General features: G+C 35.4%; 3 long non-coding RNA genes across 3 annotated transcripts in view; 2 read left to right on the top strand and 1 right to left on the bottom strand.

Moving 5' to 3' along the window:
- Positions 1 to 1234: 1234 nt before the first annotated feature.
- On the top strand, positions 1235 to 1838 carry LOC126928447 (uncharacterized). Its single transcript, XR_007716678.1, has 2 exons — positions 1235 to 1383; positions 1500 to 1838. It is a non-coding gene; the product is annotated as an uncharacterized LOC126928447 (long non-coding RNA).
- The window catches only part of LOC126928449 (uncharacterized), a 32795-nt gene continuing 12610 nt past the window's right edge, over positions 1683 to 21867 (bottom strand). The window contains exons 2-3 of the long non-coding RNA XR_007716680.1: positions 1840 to 2659; positions 1683 to 1729 (exon numbers count right to left, since the gene is read on the bottom strand). This is a non-coding gene — a long non-coding RNA (uncharacterized LOC126928449). The remainder of the gene's footprint in view (positions 1730 to 1839; positions 2660 to 21867) is intronic.
- On the top strand, positions 12815 to 14266 carry LOC126928448 (uncharacterized). The gene is made up of 2 exons (XR_007716679.1): positions 12815 to 13760; positions 13870 to 14266. It is a non-coding gene; the product is annotated as an uncharacterized LOC126928448 (long non-coding RNA).

Genomic DNA, 21867 nt, shown 5'->3' with positions numbered 1-21867 from the left:
CACATATGTAATACGTGGAGATATTACCACTCAGATTACACATATTATATATTATAAGGGAAGATGTATACCACGTATACATATATGTAGAACGAACATTCAAACTTGTTTATAACGCGTGCGCACACATACATGCACGCACACGAACAATTTTTCGAACGATAATTATATTAATAATTTATAACCATTTATATTTTTATATTTTTATATTTTTATATTTTTATATTTTTATATGATAAGCATTTATATTTTTTAAAATATGTTCTTATGGCATACATATTTATTCCACGCTTCATATCTATCCACATCCGTAACTGTAGGTGACATTGTTTTTTAACAATTTTGCTATTATTTCATAATTCTTTAATTCATATTTCAAAGTCGTAACAGATGTTTCTTTTTTTTTTTTTTTTTTTCAAGTTTTTCCCATATTGGACTTATTTCGAGCAGCCATGCTTGCTTACAAAGCAATTTTATATCCACGCAAGAATATTTTTCAGTAGATTTTATTATGTGGTTTACAATATCCATATTCTCTAATAACTGGTTGCTAAGGTATAATTTGAACATACCAAGTCGAGTAACTTCATTTGGTAATGATACGTATATTTTCTTTTCAAGGCATCTGCGTAAAGCTGCATCAATGTCCCTAATAATATATTTACAATAAATATTATTGTTCTGTTATATTAATAATAACAAAGGAATATTCCGCACAACACAATAATTAAGATTAAGATAATGAATAATTATGATATTAAGATATTTTCTACTTAGAAAACATTGAAATAGCGTGATATACATAGCAAGGGCAATTAGTTGCAGCCAAAAGAACTACATTAGAATTTTCGTTAGATACTAATCCATCCAATCTAGAAAGAAGTTCTGATCTGAATCTCTTTGCAGGTTCAGACAATGTACAGTTTACTCCTTTATTTGTGCCTATCCAGTCAATCTCGTCGATAAAAATAATTGTAGGCGAAAAATTATAGGCAAGTTCAAATAAAACCTGTTCAGTTTAACAAATGTATTAATGTAACTATTCTATTTATATATGATTATTATTATATATGATATATTCCAGAATCTCTTCTTCATAGACAAAGGAAATCAACTTACACGGATATACTTCTCGGAATCACCTCTCCATTTGCTCACCAATGAGCTGGCCGTTATGTTAAAAAAGGTGCATTGACATTCCAGGGAGAAAATGGGCCTTTAAAAAAGATAAGGTACTTGAGGAGATACACAATGGCCTCCTTAATAGCAGATTTACATTCCTCTAGGCCTACGATGTTGTCCCAATATACATTTAATTTTGTCAGTATGATTTCCTACGACAATACAAAGATGAAATGGCGCATAATCTCCGTATTAATTTCCGTAAGTGTTATGTAATTCGTTATTTAAAGCTTTACTGAAATCAGTATTTACAATACGTATATTAATCGAAAATAACTTACGCATGAAATGTCTTCAATAATCTTCCATAATTCCAGATTGTCTATATAAAGCTTCTGAGCCTATTTTGATATCTTTGATTGCGTGGATTGTTCCATTAAGATGTTAAATAGCTCTCCTCTTCTGATGAAGATTCATCGCTTTCATTGGCGAAAATTGATGTCACTGTCATTGCGAGATTAATATCATCCGTAGCATCACCCCTCATCTTCTGTTGTGCATTCTCCCTTTCACAGACCCAGATACAGACTCACTTCTCGTTTGTTTGCTAACAGATTTGACACGTTTTACTACTTCTTCAAAGATTGAATGATATTGTAATCGATACGTTGAATACGTTGAGAACGTTGAATAGTGTTAAATAATTTAAATTCTTACACTTTGTTCGCATTTGTCATTTCCCTCGTCTTTATTTCCTTTTCAGTTATTTTCTTGCACAATATAGGATATTTTTGGAATTTCATCTTGTAATAATTTTCATATTCTGTAAGAATAATTTCCAAATCGACGTTGTCGCAGACTCGATATTTCCGAGGTAGACGAGCTTCCCGGATTAATACATCGCTAATGTCTACATATCTAAAAAATATAATTTTTAATTCATTGAACAAATTTTATGCTATGAGTACACACTATACGATAATCATCTATTAACTGTTTTATTTCTAGGTAAGACAGACAAAAAGAATGTACTGTCTATTTATTATTATATAAATCCTCGGCGATAATTTTTTGCCTTCTGCCTTTTAATTTCTAATTTTAAAGTTTGAATTTAAATATATTTTCATTTATAACTAGTTAATCTACGTTATCGATTGAGTTACTCTATAACTACTGAGTTACCGATGTCGATTTTCAAATTTTGGTTCCTTCCCCTCTTTCCGCACTAATTTCTATTTCGATTGGTCGCCGATATTATTCGAAAAAATTGCAACTAAGAAGATATCTAAATATATACACATAATATAAATATATAAACATAATTTTGTTATCTACTATCTTGATACGTGCAAAGATAAATCTTAATGATATATAATACAGCGTAAATGGTTATAAATAATTAATTATTGACAATAATTATAAGAATTATCGAAAGAAAAAATCATAGATACTATGTGCGAGTGTAAAATATCACAAAAAATGAACAACAATTGTGAAAAACGCAATATGGCAAATCAATGACAAAACACACTCATGACTGTCATGGAAGTTCCAAGTCTTTTCGCAAATTATGAGATATCTTATTTGTGGTACCTTGCAGCGATAAATCACCGTTCATTGTAATAGTTTTAAATGTGATAATGATATCCTTGTATTGACTATCGTTTTTCGATAGTTACGAGAATTTTCGTTTATTACTTTGAGACAATCCGTCACTTCCTTTCTCTTATAAAGTTTCCCTTCAACTCCGTTGAAAACTGAGCATCAAACAGGAGACGAACGATTTGTTGTCATGGCAATGTTAGTTCACACGTAAGCAGGGTGCGAATATAATGATGGAATAGTCGAATCCTGTCTACTGTATAGTAAGATGGATGCGACATGGAAATAGAAAGAGAAGGCTGTATATAAGCATTTTCTGTCCTTGTTTAATCAGGCATGCACACTAGTGGACACTGACGGCGCTCGTTTACCGTTGTTACACATTTCCGGTACAAGTACGCGGGCATTAGAGAAGGACGGAACGGTCTCTCTCTTTACCCCTATATCGCGTTTTTAGTTCGCTCACGCGCTCTGTACTTATATCTATTACATTTCCACCATAAGCAGCGGGCCGTGCAGTGACTTACAAAAGTTTCGAACTCGCGGACGTTTAATCACGTTCCCTACTCCGAAGGGGTAAGTACAAAGTTGCTCGTCTCAGTACTCTTGTTAGAAGTTTTATCATCTTTTTCATTTCGTGGCTACAAGTTTCCCAGGAAATTCTTATCGTTTTACAAGGGCTGTGGGACACAGTGACGTCAGCTATCGATCATATACGCGAATTTGTTGTAAATTAATTAGGAGAATATCTGGAGTTGTTTATCGTTGCCAGCTGTAAAATATTAGAATTTTTCATTCATAATTGTCATATTTTCGACTCTTCCGTTGCCAAGACCATCTTGAAAGATTTTTGGTATGTTCCATCACCCTTGTTAAAAGTGTGCCCATTGGTTAGCTATATTGATTTTAAAAACCAATACGTATATCAAGTTTATTATCTAACAGAAACAAAGAAATTCGTTTTATTAACGAATTTTCGATGTTTCTTCTCAATTTCCTTTAGCATCGAACGAAGAACATTATTTGATCAAACGTTTCATCGTTCAGATTATATTTCGTTTAAAAAGATTGAAATTGATATTGAGATAAAATCAAAAAGTATCCGTTGTTCTCGAACATTCTAGTATTCCTTCGCCGCCCGGGAGAAAGACAGGTATGAAGAAAGAGGATATTTTTTTTTATTAACTTTTTAATATTGATATTTCGACAAATATTGACGTGTGCAGTGAGAAAATCGAGTGAAATTTTCAATAATATCGTTTTAATAATTTGTGAAACGAATTAGTTTGGTTTTTTCCATTTTTATTAGTTTCCGTCAGTGCTGATTGACGCGCCACTCCAGTTTCCATTTCCGTTTCTCGAAATTTCCTACGTCCTTGGTCTTTGGGACTCTTTGCCCAGGTAACTGCATTGCTTCTGGGTACGTCTCACCGTTCGGGTCTCTCGAGCTTTCGGTGTCAGTTGTTACCGTTGAAGGAAGAGAAGCTAGTGACGGATATTATCGGATAAATCGTTTATTCTGGAAAAGTTCGAGTAAGTTCGTTCTGTTTGAATAAATCAAGACATAGATCAATTTTTATCGTATCATCGTGATTCGCCATGTCGTACGTTTGGTTTCGGGATACCATATGTTTTTAATTTGGTACTTTTAATTTGACATTTTACGCCTATAATCGTGACAGGAAGATACTTTCAGTGAATTATAAATATTTTAAATTATAAATTATAAATATTTGTTATAAATTACAATCATACTACGGGGAAAAGTGAAACATATGTTTTCTTGTGGAACGATTCATGTGATAGTAAATTATTCGAAGCATAATAATGCAATTATTTCTGTGTTATTGCTTTATCGAAGCATAATAAAGCATTAAACATCTATACGGTAACATTTACGGACGAATATTGGGGTAATATTATCGCGTCGCTTTAATCTGGCATTTAATGCTTTGATTGCGGTCTTTGAAATGGCATCACAGATGCTGGTATAATATCACACGAAAAAGGAAGGACCACCAAGTGCACCAGTGCGTTGCAGCCATCGGGGGTGGCTTTGACGCCGGTGCCGAGGAGAGGCGCAGAACGTGTTCGATCGACCCGCGAACGCAGCCCGTGCTCGTACTGCGACAGAGTTCGTTTCAGTTAGTCTCAGTCGCTGTTTGCCCGTCGACAGCGTATAGTCGCGCCGGCCAACGATTATTTTTTTCTTTTTTTGTTTCTCGATAATTCTCTCGCAACGTTCTATACGTACACGTTCTATACGTACACCATCAGTTTATCGCGTGATCATTGTTCCCGCTTCCCCTACCTTTTGTCACGTCCTTCAAAGAAGATTTCCCTTCAGTTTTTTGTTGTTTGGGGAAAATTCATCGCTCGGACACATGGATTTATCGACACGACGGTTTATCGAGGCATCAGCGTGATGTACTTTTCAAGTTTCATATTTTCTCTATGATACTTTCTAAGGAGAATTTAGAATTCGAAAGATATCAATTTCCAGGAAATATAGGTCTTTATGAGACCATCGATAGGTTTGAATTTAATTAACTCTCTTATAATTGGTATTTCAATTTTTTAATTCCTTAAATTTAGCTTTCTTTAGACGATATAACGCGGGCATTTTATGATATATCCAATATATTCGTATATATTTTACTTTATACATTCGATAAATTTCCTTGGTTGGCCGGCCTGCAACCCACATACGGCACTTAATAAAAATTTGTTTCGTTAGAGGTCGGTGTTTGTTCATCTTCGTCATAAAAATGTCATGACGTCATATCATATCACAAGGGTTCTTCTGAAAGCTAGATATTCGATAACAAGATTAATGGTCTTCGGTAGCTTGCAATGTCAAGCTTTGAACTGGCGGGATCGCCTTGCTGTCAAATCGCCATTCAGCAGCGACCATATTCTTTAACTACGTTCAAGACGTATATCACGCTACAGGAACCATCAAAGGAGGATAATTGCAAGTTAGTTGCCCCTTAGAAACGAGACAGTTGGTTGTTACTTGTTATCCGTAGTTGGTAGTTGTTCTCCTTAGTCGCCACATATTATAAAGACGACATTCATAGTCACCAGTTGCCTTCGCTAATAGTTTCTTGTTGTCTGTAGTTAGTTCTCGTCATCGCTATGTATTCCATCAACCACGTAAAATTTAACATATAGGATTTTATTCTTTTTTATTCTTTCTGTAGGAAGATTCTTTAAGTAATATGAATTTAAGTAACTATTTTATGATACAATAAAGTGGAAAAACGATTATTTTACGTAACGTAATGTTTTAAAGAACATTGAATTTAAAGGATTCAGATAGATATCTTAAACGTAATTAAACCCTCCATATCGTAACAAATTAAAAGAAATTGCGCAAGAAAGTACAAATACATTTAATGCATAAAACATATATTTAAAATCCAAATGTAGGCGTTGACGCGTGCGTGCTACATGTTCGAAACGTTCGTTACATCCGCGATAAAATTTGTAACGACGAAGAAGCTTAACATATGGTGTGCTTCAAGACGATAGTAAAAAGTGTTGGCGGATTTTTCGAAATTTCTTCCATTCTTAATAAAAATATATTGTATAAATATAGTAAGATTTTTCAAATTTAAATAGTTATAATGATTTGAAACTTTACAATCGTACGGTTCTGTTTTATCCTTTGAATATACCTGTCATTTTCATATCTCCTTTTAACTAAACTAAATATTTGGAAATCCTATAATTTGTACACTTCTATTTGTGAATAAGATCGATGAAATTAACGCGTAACTATGCTTTCAATAATGGCTTCGATGTATTGCTCACCATTATGGCGGATTAACGTCTCTAAGTGATCGACCTTAATCACTAAATGGCAGCCGCGATTCAGTGGTAGAGCCTTACACATGACGGACATTGCAAGCGCTTGTAAGACGTCTATCGTGAAACGTTTCCAATAGCATCGATTACGACGACGGTGAAATCCGAATAGAAATATATATCGCGTATCGCTTCAGTCTGACATGTCTTAAAATAGAATCACAATTTTTCGTTCTTAAATAAAAAAAAAAAAAAAAAATAAGAAAAAAGAAAAAAAAGTCTATAAAAATTATATGCAAATAAAATAGATAAATGGATAAATGGTTGTACAAATTTATAAAACAGATATTACAAATATACGTAAATAAATTATATATTTATAAGTTGTTTGTTTAAATATCTGTTTGTTTAAATAAATAAAAGGGATATTTACGACTTACAATGAACGTAGTCCTGTTTTTAGTTTTAAACAAAGCAAAAACGGATAACAACTTTTTAAAATGTAAAACTCAACGCAACAGTGGTTTGTTTTAATTAATCAATAACGTTCAAAGTTAATTAATTTAGAGTGGTTTGTACATTTTGTATGCTCGCCGTATTTTAACGTTTGATGTGTAACGTTTGATGTAGTACTTGATGCCCGAAAAATCGAAAAATAATTAAATTTGATCGTTTCGTCGAATTTACAAGTGTGTATATTCGTGTGAAATCCTATGTGCTTGTGTATGCTGATGTGAAAGGCGGTAATATATTTTTCTTTTTTCGATTATTGTTGTCAACTTTTGTGTGGAATAAATCAATTCCGTGAATAGAAGTGCAATCAATACAGCTTACTATGAAATGATAGCACAACAACAGTACATATCGCCATTGACGTCAGCTTCACAAAATTTCTCGAGTATCGAGGTCGTCCATTTGGGTTAAGAATTTATTTCCAAAATGCCACAAGCACGAATATCTTATGGAAATCCACTGTATTTCCACTGTAATTTTTAATAATCAGATTCCATATTGTATGCTACGATTCGAGGAAAATCCGCAGCTAATTATTATCTTTGCTGCCTTTAAATACCATAAATAGTCGTCCGTAAATTTTAAAAGATTTTCTGTGCCATACTTATATTGTGTATTTTAGTCTTAAGGTGCGGGTCGTGTTCAATTAATCGAAAGTGATGAAACTGTAATGGGTCACGATAGTCAAATATTAAAAATGGTCTCGTTGGCTACATTTAAAATCTTTACGAGATATATATGCATAGTACGTTGCTACTAGCAACGGGTAGCGATGAGCAATAGAGAACAGTACCTTCCTTATCTCGTCGTGATTATGTACATACCAGTAATGCACAGTACTCGTACTGAATATCTTACAACATCTACATAGATTTTCAGATTTGTTTCGAATATTACCAGCATAACCATGATAGTAGAATTCTGTTACAGTATTAATTCTATAGTGCCGTTATGCATAATACAGCCCTAAAATGTTTCTACAAATATACGAATATTTTCGTCAGCTACTATATTCCAACCATGGCTTATTATGAAAGGAAATATATAACGAAATTACTTGTTTTTTTAGACTAAATTAGTTTAATTTGAATAATTTTAGTAATTGTGTAGGATCGAACAACAACTTATCATTAGCTTCACTCGAGACTTGATTGCACGTAGCAACGTAATTGCGTTGGAACTGAGGGTAGAAAACAATGTCAACCGTTAGACGCGTCTGTCTGGCGAATGTGTAACGCGTGAATAATAGATGGCGGCAATCACGTGAACCCTACTTATAGCTGTTTCGGCTTATATCGTAGCATTCAACCTAGGGTAAAACGATAGGGATCATTAGAAGTTGAAAGGCCGGCTGATCAGCCTCATTTTGTTCCATTTTTTAATCAAGCGATGAATCGACAAATTGTACAGATTTCGATGGTTATCACAGTTCTCTGGGAATTTTCAAGCGCGGTTCGTCGAATTTAGTCGGATTGGCTACAGACTCTTTTACGAGCAGCTTGAAACTCGATCTAGTTTCGAGAAAATGAAAAATTCGTTTTATCTCTTTGCTTCCCTGTTCCTTCCTTCCTCTTTTTTTTTGCTTTTTACATTGCGTTAAGACCGGCTAAATAATATTGATTGCCATGGACGTTGGCTGGTTCAAAATCACTGACATCGACGATAACAAAAGTAAGTTTGATGATCATTTATCTGAGCCGGTGTTATTCGACTTGAGCTCTGCACATTTGTTAATATTATTCTAGTAGGGATGAGATACTACAAATTTTAAATAACTTCGATTAAAATTATATTATAAAAATTATATTACATTAACGTTTAGAAGTCAATAAAGTGGAAAGAATTACGCGAGATAATGTAAATATAAATTACATTACAAGGAAACAATACGGCTAGGTAATTTGAAACATTCTGGCTAAAATTGCATTCTTTCAAAGTTAGGACGTACAGTATTTACAAAGCAGATTAAGTATCAAATGGGGTACTTAAGAAAATTCATGTTATCATTCTTTAGTAAACATTTTCAGGTTATAGCCTTCTGCAAAAGCTGCTTTTCGTTACGTTAACGTATTCATTATTAATATTAATCATATTGTTCTTATCTCCTAGGGGCATAACAATCCATTTTTATATTGTGTTAAAGCTAAATTTCTATTATATTTTCGCAAAATTTTCTTTCGTTTTATAGAGAAATGATAGATACACAGCATTTTTTGTTTTATGTTATTTTATATTAAATTGGAGAAAGGTGGATCGCACATAATTGAATAAAATAATATAATGCAAAAAATATCGTACATCTATCATTTCTTTATAAACCGAAAGAAACTTTTGGAACAACCTAATATTTCTCTCCAACGACACTTCTACGATGTTAAAATATTTGATAAAAATATTTGATAAAAATATTAAGAAATTCTAATATTGATTTAAACGTATCGATTTATTTACTTTTCGCTGCCAGAAATTGTTAATTATGATTTCCACTTGAAAGCGTATTTCATATTATGAGGATAAATGATCAAATTCATCTCTAATATACACGTTAGAGAGTCATTTATAGCTGCAATCCTGTTTACCGCTCATATTCCTGGAACTCGATAATTCACTAGGCGATTGCTTTAACCGTGCAGAATACATCCATAAATAATTAATCGCCATTAATATTCCATCGACTTTTGAAAATCCCTGATGTGATCTATTTCACGTGATGAGAATACGTGTAAAGTGAGGTTATTGCTTGATTATCTTTAGTCGAATAAATCGAGTGATTCAAATTATAATGCGGAAGAAAGTCAAAACTATGTATATTATTTTTTTCAATTTTTATGTATCATTTGACGGAAGGAAATTTCGTAAGTAAGGTTCACCTTCTTTAATGTCAATGATTTTGACATATGTTATTAAGCTCCAAATTCTAAGCAATCTTCTATATATATATATATATATATATGTAGTATCTTAATGGGTCTTAGAGGAAAGGACAAGTAATGATGTTTTGATTTAATAAATAATGTTCGAAGCAACGAAATGATTACGATGCTGTCGTACGTCTTATTCTCATAGACGGCTTCCGACTTCCCGATTCACACTCTTCCGCTTCTACACTCGCTCGCTCTCGCTTCTCAAGTCACACTCTGCACACCTTTTGCATCCGTCTTCTCCGGCTTCTCAACTAACACTGCCTTTAGCGTCTCTTTGTCTTTTCCCGTCCTATCGGACACGTGTCCCGAAACGCCCGTGGCCAGAGTCACGCAGGCCCTTTCCACGAAACTATCCACTTAAAAAGAACCGACGACACATTGATGTACCCGACGATGCCGCGGCTCTCGCGGCATTGTTTATGGTTCGGCAGATATCTTAGGCCTTTTGTCCACGATACTACATATATAACATACGTATAATAGCCAAAGTTCAACTGCCAAGTATACGCAAAGCTTTTATTTTCAATTTATGCGACACCACTATGTTTCATGAATTTATTTGCTAACGGTATTGAAACAAATAACAAGCAGAGGACGAACTATCCGTGAACTGTTTTGCCAACGAGTACGCTTCCAATATTTTCTGTTTGAGAAAACACACTTGTTGCTGTTGCAACTCCAAATATTTTTACAGCCGACGTTTTTGCCATGAATCATCGGCTAACATATAAAATAGAGAAAAGCCATAGTTGATTGTAATGGAAATTTAGAAAACCTGAAACTCGATATAGAAGGGAAAAATAAAGGAAAGGAAGGGAGAGATAATTGGAAGCTTGGGGCCAGGTTTAATTCACTGAAACCGGGCTGCTTGTGTCATCACGAAACAGAATTGCCAGTACGTCATTTCTGTGCTCCCGTCCTCGTAAAAACGGTTTCACTCGTTAAGAAAAAACGAATAGGCGGTGAAGAGAGAAAAAAGCAGACAGAGAGCGCTTTTAAAAAGCTGACGAAGCGTGCGTTGCCACAACGAGACACACGGTGCTATTTGTCGTTTTAAATTGCGCCGCAACTTGTTTTTCAGATCTTTGCTAGAGACACGTGAAAACACGTTGGAAGTATATTTCTTGTTTTTGTGGAATTTAGCTGGAAAATAAAAAATAACGTAAAACATGTACTTACGACTTACAGAGTAATTGAATGTATACACTATAATAACCAGCGATTTAAGGCTTTAAAAGATCGAAAAAAAAGAAAAGAAAAGAAGAAAGATAATATGTTGTGGCAGTCTAACTCGATCTAAGGAAATAGAGAGGGAGGGGGTTGGGGGGGGGGGGCAAAGCTTGTTAATCTGGAAAGAATACAAGCATCAATTTCAAGCACTTATAGAGAATCAAGCGGGCTTGTTAAGGTCGTAAGTTGGACAATTATCCCGTGTTAGGTTCAATCAGCTTAGTCCTACACAAAATTGATCGAATCATGTGAAAACAAATGTATTCTGATTTTTGTCGCAGATATTTCTGGTCTACGCACTCCAGTGCCCACAAAGCAGTTATTGAAACAGCTGATTTTCGCCTATTCTAGAGCGACAACATCCCCTGATCTTTTACAACCATGAAGGACCTGTACTCGAAAATACTTGCAATTCTCATCTGCTTGCAGGTTATTTTCGTCACTTTCTTCCCGTCAGGGGCTGGTAAGTTGATACTGATTAATTATACCATCGAAATTCTATATAATGGCTACAAAAAATATTTGCATCATTACCCTCATTTCCTAACGAAGCGCGTTTTTTTACCAAGTTTTATATTTCATTTCATAGTATCAAATCTCTGTAGTTACACGAAAGTATTAAATGATAGGAAACTTGATATACACGAATTTAATTAATTAATAAGTTAGTCGATATACAGCCATTATTATTTCATGTGAAATATTACAACGTCAAAAACTTAACGTTCTTGTACGTACAGTATTAATCACAAATTGTAAGAATGTTTACTGATAAGCAAAATAGATAATATGGAAAACGCAGACCTATGGAAAGAGAATTCCTGACATTAGACAGGAATACGCGATTGCACGAAATATTTTATGGTATGTCTGACATGGAGAATATATGCGGCGAAGTACGAAAAATTCATCCTGAGATATGTATACGACCTACGCGGTACGGGACGTGTTATAAATGGTTTTCGCCACTCAGCCGTATTTGAATTTGTGAACACGATCGAACAAATGACGCGACAATTATTAATTGCCGTCTCTGCCTTAGTAACGATTCGCGTTGGAACGAGGTCGAATCGTTCCGATTCCACGCGCGATTAACAAATAATTACAGTGGACATCAATTACTTGGATGACCTTCGTCATTTCAGCTTAAAACGATTAATTTGATCAAACCAACCAATTATTTCAATTAATACAATCTGCACTTTAAATTCGCACGTCTTGTGTATACACACCGGGCCAGAGAAAAGTTTTCATTCGTTCGAGTAGAACCTTCGTAGTCCTTGAGGACGCGTGTCGCTTCTCGTGCACCTAAAGTTTCGCTCAAATTAACCGATTTATTTGAATTCGAGCGAGTGAAAACCTCTTTGTCACCGTGAGTTTGTTACTTAATTGATACTCTTAGATGCCCTTTGCTTTCAATCTCTTACATCCATTCTTAATTAGTCAAGTCGTTTGACTTTTGACAAGTATTTTGAAACCATTTTACTAACACGAACCTACTTTTTTACTTGAGATTATCCGCTATTTTTATTCAAATGTATATGTACGTATATACACTTTTGAATTTTAAACGAACCTTCTATTATACCTATATCCTTTAAGTGCCGTTTTAAGTTTCAAGAGACTTTAACTCGGATAGCTCGACTTGGAGTTCTAACGTATACTGTAAAGCACACTTGCGAAGTAAAACAGCAAACACGATATAAAAACTTTTTGCCCATGTAAGAAATCGAATAACCTATTTCAACGGTGCTTTAATCTCATCGATGAAGCATCGATGCAACGAAGGAGCATCGTGATAGCCGCAATGCGGATCCGTTGAACAAAAATTTCCTGGTACGGTCGTTTTCGTAATGTTATTAACCGTTTTAGTGTCGGATGTTTCAAGACTCCGTATCGGTTTGTGCTGTGCAGCGCGATAGCGCTTCGTTTATTTATTTGCGAGTAGTACCGATCGACGCGATCGCGCTGCCCTTTTTCATCCTGTTTTTTTCATCGAAATATACCGTTCGACGTGCTCGCGCTTCATTTCATCGGTTATACTGGAAGCGTTACAACAAACACTCAAAAGTTTGCGAAATATTTATGCTCTGCGTTTCGTTTGTGTGATAACATTCTATAATGCAGGATTTGGTTTTCCGATTCAAGAGGTAATTTTTTATATTGGTTTTTTTTTTTATTTGGTTTATGATTATTTGAAAAACGAGTAATTACGAGAGGAAACTCTGATATGACTCGCGACGAGCACGCTTGAGCGCGTTGCGAATTAATGATCGTGACCATACATCGTGGCACAATTTACCACGGTACGCGAATAGAGTGATCACGCTGCGTGGCGTTAAAACGGTTAGCGTAACTGCGCGTACGATTGTCGAGTGACAAAGATATTGACGCTGGTAATCGTTTTCAGTGCATTTAGGAGGAAACTGTACTGATTTCGAAGGACGATCTGTCTTACATGGACAGATGTATGTGCCGGGACCTTGGATTTGCATACACTGCATATGTTACAATTCGAAGTCAACATCTTGCGGGCGTCTCCGCTGTTCAATTCCTGCGGTAAGTATATGCTCATTCTAAGAGCAACCAGCTTAACACAACCATGAGAAACTAAAGTACACCGTTAACGCTTGCATGCTGGTCGTTAAAACACATGCTGCGCGAATAGGGTACACAGCGATTCATTTAACTCGCCTTGAATTAGTTTTAGAAAGACAAACATGGACAGGGATAATTTTTGTCACGAGTCGTTTAATTTATTCGTTCATTAGAACGAATTAATTTACACCTGCTGAGATCGCGATTGATGCGACAAATTCGAAATCTTGTTCCATATAAATATTTTTAAACAAGCACGTCGTAAGCTTTGTATATTTTTTAATCGCAACGAAACTGTTCAGAGAAATGCTGAAATTATTAATTATAAAAGGAGATTTCTACGCATCGTTGTAAAAGTGTCAGGGAAAATATTCGTGAAACAGTTACGTTGTTACAAGTTCTACAAGAAGAAATATCGAAAATCACGTTCCACTTATTCAGTTGCACGTGTAAAAGGTATCTTGCGTTCGCGCAAAAAATCTCTGAAGGATACATGCTTTATAATAATTGGAGTGTCGAAGTTGTTACACGGATCGGCGTACACGTACCTTTTAATGAAACTAGGTTACTCATTCGTTATTCGTTCCTAATTTTCAGCTTCACGATTTTTACGCAATAAAATTTTATACACCTGTTCGGTTTATAAATGATTCAATTCAAATTTAACAGAATTAAAGTTGAAATAATCATTTGTACTTCATTAAAAGGTTCTTTCAGCATCTCGTTTCAATATTTTTATTGGTAATATTTTGTTGATCGTTATATTTAAATGGAGTTTTTCAAAGGAGAGACATTTTAAGGTAGGAAATGGACATACATTTATAATAAGAATTCAGAAGAAAGAATATTTCATACAGAAAGAAATATTCCGTATGTATAAATAACTACGCTATGAATTTTATATGTATCGGATATTCCTTCTGGTTAATGTATCTGATGTTTTTTCACGCGAGATAGCGTATATTTGCATCTATATGTCTCTTCGTTTCTCAGTAGTAAAACTTAGCATTCATGCGGCTGATAAGTAGTTACGCACTGACAACGAGAAACATAAAATGAGTAAGAAGCATGAGACATTCTATAGGAAAAATAAACTTGTTTTTATCTTTCATTGCATATTCGTCAGAATATTGTTAATAAATATTTAAGTTAAGATTTCAGTTGAAATAAATACATAGGATTAGACATTTATTTATATATATATCTATGAACGCATTTGACATAAAATTTTGATAACGACTAAAATTATATATTCTGATATTAAATTAATTTAGTGAGAATAAAAAACTAATTTTTTTAAACAAGATTTTGTATAAAGTTATATTTATTAGGAAAAGTTCGTTCATCCCTTTATAATATGATAGGATTAGACTCATAGCTGTGTAAATCATTTCATGGAATAGTATATGTGTGCGTGTGTGTTCTAAGTTTTTACTATAAAAATGCTAAATGTACTAGGAGACGTTTTTAAAAATTCATACATTTTTCTTCATCAAACATATCAATCGTTATATTGAAAAGTTAATTATCTATTATTTGTTTCGAGCTGCACATTGATTGAGACATTCCTGTTGGTTATAATTGCGAATTTAACGCAACGAAGTTGTTTGAATCCCTTGCGAGCATGTAAATATATCGTCGAATTAATAGGTCAATTACTTGAGGTTGGAATTGAAAGAAAGAGAAAGGTGGAGGAGAAGTCTTGCGTTTGAATGCGGGACACTTTTAAAGCCCACAGTTCGCTGAAATTGCCAGAGAATTCAATTAAATGGCAAATTAAACCATTGAACTGAATCTGTTTCCAATCGCGAGCTTAGAAGTTCTATCCTTTGAATTTTTATATCAGTCAACTTTCTTTTTGTACGTACGGTAACGAATACAATTCATGAATTAATGAAGTATGTAATTGGATGAAAGTTCTTCTTCCTGGATTCAGTTTAGACTAAGAAAAATTATATAATAACGAAATTATCAACTTAAAATTGATAGAGTGTATAGTTTTTTTTCTTTTTTTTTTTTTTGCGTGAGGAGGGGAAAATGCTGTTACGCATACCCAGTGATCCGCATCACTGGGTTATGTGGGACTCGGGCGGATGTTGTTGCCATACCCACTAAAAACCCCTCCTCCTTTTTCCTTTGCTTTGAGGACAGACAACCCCGGTAAAACCTGTCGGCAGTCATCAGGGTTGTCCTTTCATGCCCCGTTGTATCTTCTTCGTCGGGCAGCTATTCTGTATATTCAGTATTGCTCTCGTCATCTTCTCAGCTAGTTCAGAATACTGGGCTGATCTCCTTCTGTGGTTCTTTGTTGTCTTGTATCTCTGCCTTCACTGCTCCGCGTAGTTGTTGTTGCTCTCGTTCTCCTCCTTGCCTCCTTCAAGGCCTTCGCTGTCACCCTCCTGTGAGACATGACGGTCTTGCGAAATTGCCTGAATTTATCCCAGCTCTCGTTCTTGGCGGTCACCGTGGCGATCAGATTGTCCACGTCTATCTTCTCGCCAAGAGCGTTCTCCAGCTCAATCCTTCTGTCCGTTCACCTCGGGCACGTGAAGAGGGCGTGCTCTGCATCGTCGTTAGGGTCTCCACAGTCGAGACAGTTGCTGTCGCTGCTCTTGCCAATCCTCTTTCTATAGACACCGAAACTCCTGTAGAGGTGGCCGTGTGTGCGTTATATATTTATTGGACGTGCGTGATAGCTGTGGTAGTTGGGCCTGGTCCGCTGTAATTGTCACTGGGGGCTGTAGATGTCGCTGCCGTCGTCCGACACTAGTTAGTGTCGAGTGCCGCCACACTCCCATGCCCGGTTAACAGCTGCATGCTGTGATGATCGATGTCCATCTTCTTTTTGGTAAATAGCAGCGCACTCGGTATTAATTTCCTTGCGCCTCCAGTTCCCCCTTCAGCTCGTTGCCGTCATCCGCGCCGATCTTGGTCTTATGGATCCTGTTCCACTCGTAAGTCTCTCCGAGCATCTTTATCTTTATGTAGATCGGGAGATTTCCGGTCAACACGCAAAGTGCCGCGTGGGAGACGGTACGATATGCCGTCGTTGTTATGCACAGGGCCGTTCGTTGTGCCCGTTTCAGCTTCTTCCTGTTCTTATCGGTATTCGCTAAGCTAATTCTTCTTTCTGAACCCATACTGCCTCCGATGGAACGGGTCCGTTCCGATGCATCTCTCGATGATCTTCTTAAAGCATTTTTCCCAGATCTTGCTCATGGCTGGGAGTATGCTTATCGGCCGGTACGCGTTAGGGAGACTGGGATCCTTTCCCGGCTTCCTTAGCAGTATTACTCTGGCCGTCTTCCAGCAGTCTGGTTCCAGCTTGCTTCCAGCTCCTGCTTCCAGCAGTCCAGGAGTCTTCCATCGACTCCTGCAGCCTTCTTGGTGTTCATTCTTCCGGCGGCATCGACGACATCGCCTTCGCCGATGACGACGCTGAAGCTGATGTCTCCTTCTTCTTCGGTCTCTGCCTCTTCGCGGCCCTCGTAATGGGAGGGTCCGTGTCCCATGGTGAATAGCCTCTGTAGGACTGCTTCCACCATGTCGATCGGCATGTCGTTGGTTGGTTTCTTGCTTTTGCATCTCTTCATGACTGTGCGATAGGGTTTGCCTTCTTGCTTTCCTGTATGGATGGAAACGCGTTCGAAAAGTAGAACGGAGTAATTAGCGATGCACGATCCCAGGCTGGTGAATATTTTTCCATCGGGAAAAGTCAGGTCGAGCGATACAAGATTTATATGCTCGTTATTTCAACGTCTGTTACGCGATAGAAAATGAACATAAATGAATAATAAATGTATTACAGTCATAAAGATTGCTTGATGTACGCCACCGTTTTTCCCCTATTTCTCCGATACAATTTTCCTTTTTTTTTCTTTGCCAAACACTTTACTAATCGGTACGTATTCGAATTATCCTCAATTATTCTCGGTTGTTTCCGTTTCCTTTGGATTTACATAAGTACTCGTTTGATGTACGTGCAGAGTGAGATAATAACTATTAACAGCTATAAAATAAGAAGCGAAAATACGTTGAAACTCGACTTCTAGATTCGCGAGACTTTGCAGAGCTTCGAAACTCTCGTGTTTCAAACCTAATAAAAAGTTGTAGAGGGAGAATTACATTGCGAGATCTGTTAAGGAAAATCGTATCGTTGTAATAGGATTATTTCAGCGAGGGAAATTCCGTGTTGCGTGTAACGCGTTGCAAAGCCATGAGCTTTCTTTCGGGTTAATATACATAATCGCCTTATCGAACTTTCCATCTAAATCGTTGCGCTCACACGTGAATTTTGCATTTCAATCTTCTTACTTGCAGTCCAGTCCAGTTTAGTGTGACTAAGCTAAATGTTTCAGCCCTTCCAGGTAGAATATGTTTTATAGAGAGACGTACAACTCTATGAAGGGGAGATCAATAAATTGGGTTATCTTTAAATCACTGACAATTATTTCATCGACACGATTTCACCGACAGCGAATCCACCGGCAATGTCTATCAAAGTTTATGTACCGATACACCGAGTGAAATCACCCACAATCATTTCACCAATATTCTCCTTTGTCGATAATTATCATGTTTGCCACTACATGTTATCGTTGATTATATGTCTTTATTTACACATTCGTTTACGCGCATAACGAGATAAACGAAGAAACGAAAATGATATGTTGTCATGATGTATTGTTAAATTACTAATTAACACGAGTTATATATCTACCTACATGAAAGCTTCTAAATATCAATTATAATTCATGAAAGCACACAAGCTATTTTGCTATACACAAATGGAATTATAAGGAAATGTTACGTGCTAATGATTTAACGAAATTTATTCTTCTGTACATTTGACATTTCTGTATTATTACTTGTGTACTTTCTGCTCTTGTTTACGTCATCGGAAGTAAAATTACGTTAAGCGAATCAGCTAATCTATTTGAGCGATTCAATGGCTCGGTCTTCTCTTATGCGACTACCAAGTAGAAGATAAGTTCTTGGTTATATAACATTTTATAACATCCAAATTAACTTTTTTTTTCTTTTTCGTTTTCTTTTTCTTTCTCTTTTTCTTTTTTTTCCTTTTTCTTTTTCTTTTTCTTCCTTTCTCTTTTTCTTTTTTTTTCCTTTTTCTTTTTCTTTTTTTCTTTACGTGGGGGAAATCCGCTCGGACACGAAACCACTTCTTAAGTGGCGTGGTAGTGAACATCGAAATTAACTGGGGCACTAATTAGCTGAATTACATTGGTAATTTTCTATAATTTATTACTCGAATATGGTAATTTTTTCTTAAAAAGTTTGCTTTTTCTACAATTATTTTACTACAAAACCCATCAAAAACATGATGTATGTATATATACCCTCAAATATTATCGGTTTATTCTCAAGCTATAGTTCAATTTCGGAAATTGCCAATTAAAATCATAGAAAAAAAAAAAAAAAAACACAGAAAGTTCGTTAAAATATGCGATTTTCCAATCAAGATATAGAATTTATTCGAGTAATATAGATTACAGTAGCGATGGTGACGGCAACGATGAATGGACTGATTCTTCGTGCGAAAATAAATTGGAAGCGCAGAACGATGCATTGTTTCAGGGAATATCGATTTTCAAGCATGGTTTTAAAGTACGTGTGCGCGTGACTAGGTTTGTTAATTAATGCCGCTCCCAGGTTTTCAATATATAAATGTGACACCTACATATCTTTAAGCTTAAAACAATTGGACTAACAATTTCATTAAATTTAAATGAATATTTATCTTTTTAAACGCAACAATATTTTTAATGACAACTTCACGTGTAAATCAAGTGCATACATATTCGATCGTTCTTGAAAACCTGATTCTCTGCGAAGAGAAAAAATCCTTGAATAAAGATTTGATCTACGTTTTATATGCTACGTTTTACATCCACCTCTTTTCAGATATACCTCTCTATTTAAAATCATAGATCGTCACACTCTATAGGTATTTCCTTGAAAAGGTTAAAGTCGTTCTGTATAAAAGCTAATTCAAAGGGGAAGGAAATTCTGCGAAAAATTCTTTCAGATTTCCCTATGTTTGAGCTCGAATCAAAGCAATCCTGTATAATAGGATAGGATGATAGGATGATTCTGTATTATTCCTTGTGTACTTTCTGTTCCTGTTATTTACAATAGGATGATTATGCGTTTAACTTCTCATAGAATCTCTCTGATTCCGTATGATATCGTCAGTGTTTTTGAAATATGTTATTGATGTCGTAACGTCAACCGTTTCCAGTGCAAATTCAATTTCGAATCGCAATTTCCATGTTTGCGTGGCAAAAGCGTAAAATCGATAACGCACGCAAACATGTCTTCTTTGCTAATGGCGTACTATAAATATAAATATTTGAATAAATATTGCGAATTTCATATTGCTAAAAGATTTATACTATTTGTTCGTAAATAATCGTCGGATCTATATTTAAGTGGAAACTGCTGCATTAGATCTCTTTTCTTACTTAAAATTATTTGGATTGGTAACTTGGATGTAACATGTAATTTATTCTTCTTTTATAAATAGTGTACAGAAGATACCAATTCAGAGAAATGGAAGGAAAGTCTAAAAGCAAAGAAAATCTACAGGAAGATAAAACGTTCGAGCCTTGCCAGGCTATATAAGATGCTAAGTAATCTTCCTAGTCCTGCAGTTCTTTCTATTTCGATCAATAATTATTGGTATATGTTAGGAATGCAATTAGAATTTTTGTCCTCAAGCAAAGTATAATTTCAATTTTGTATGTAAACCAAAATATTAAATATCAAATAACCATCAAATAAAATTATATTGTATGGACTACTGTTTCTTTAAATATTTGAATATTTGGTAAATATTGTTTATTTAAATATTTTAAATTGCATGGAAAAAAAATGATGCAAATAAATCATAGGGCATTTTAACTAAAGAGACCAATATCTATTTAACTGTGATTAAATCGTCACCGTTTAACGCTCTATCTCTTTTATTAACTGTGCCTTGTTAAACTACAGAAGATTACAGAGGATGCGTTTTTTTGATAAACAAACGTTCTGACAAATACGGCAGCAAAATCAGATATATAGATTCTTACAACAGCAGTTATATTCTATGAATTCCGTTTTTCAGAAGCTTTATTTGTGAAACGACAATTCGCCAGAGTACGGATTCACTGTAGTTATAGCTGTAGGATCTCTATCTAGTTGACAGATCTGCTTTACGTAAAGAATTCCTGTCTCTTGTTCTACCTTATCGCGATTCTTTCCTCACCTTATACGCTTTGTCGAGGAAAGTAATATCGCTACATATCTCGGCTCCGGTTACAATAATTAGTTTCCGCCTAAACTGTTAGAACCACGTAGCACGCACTCTACTCTCGTTTTTTAAACATTCAGGCCATCTGATCGCATGCGACGAGTTTTATGTTAATCCCGACCAATTACAATATCTTTCTCTCGTTTACAAGGGACGACGAGACTGGCAGTTGCGTGCTTTCCAAAGCAAAAGCCGCGATATCTGCATGATAACCTAACGTCAACCGATTTTGTTGTACTATTCTTAAGTGGACTTCGTTTGTACCACTTTCGTAACAAAAATAGAATATCTAGAACACAGCATTCCGTTATGCGATATTGTCAATTTCTAACATCTGAAACATCAGAGATAATTTTTTCCCTACAGTTGTAAATTTGTGTGAAAAATTACGAACGTAAAGGTGTTTGGCGCATGTACAGTTCCCCCCTCCCCCTCCCCCCTCCAACCTTCATTTGCGTAGACATGCTAGAAAGATCCACTTTTCGACGGTGAAACCGTTAGTATTAGTATTAGTGTTATAATATATTTGACTAATGGTTCTCAAATACTAGTTTTGCTAAAGCAATGGTGGAATTGGAGCAATTCCTTCTTCTTTCATTCTTTGAATAACCTGAATTTTCAAATAGTCTAGTGACGATTGATCCGTACAATTAATCGATTTCTTTTTATTACAGAAGTGCAAGAAGTTCCGGTATGAACGCAGATGTTGCAACATCGAATGCCTAAACCCCACAGAAGATCCGATCGAATTTAATG

This window comes from Bombus affinis, unplaced genomic scaffold (genome assembly GCF_024516045.1).
Source record: "Bombus affinis isolate iyBomAffi1 unplaced genomic scaffold, iyBomAffi1.2 ctg00000959.1, whole genome shotgun sequence".
NCBI classification, from domain to species: domain Eukaryota; kingdom Metazoa; phylum Arthropoda; class Insecta; order Hymenoptera; family Apidae; genus Bombus; species Bombus affinis.
Note: the sequence above shows the minus strand (reverse complement) of the source record. Positions and strands in the feature narration are given on the sequence as shown.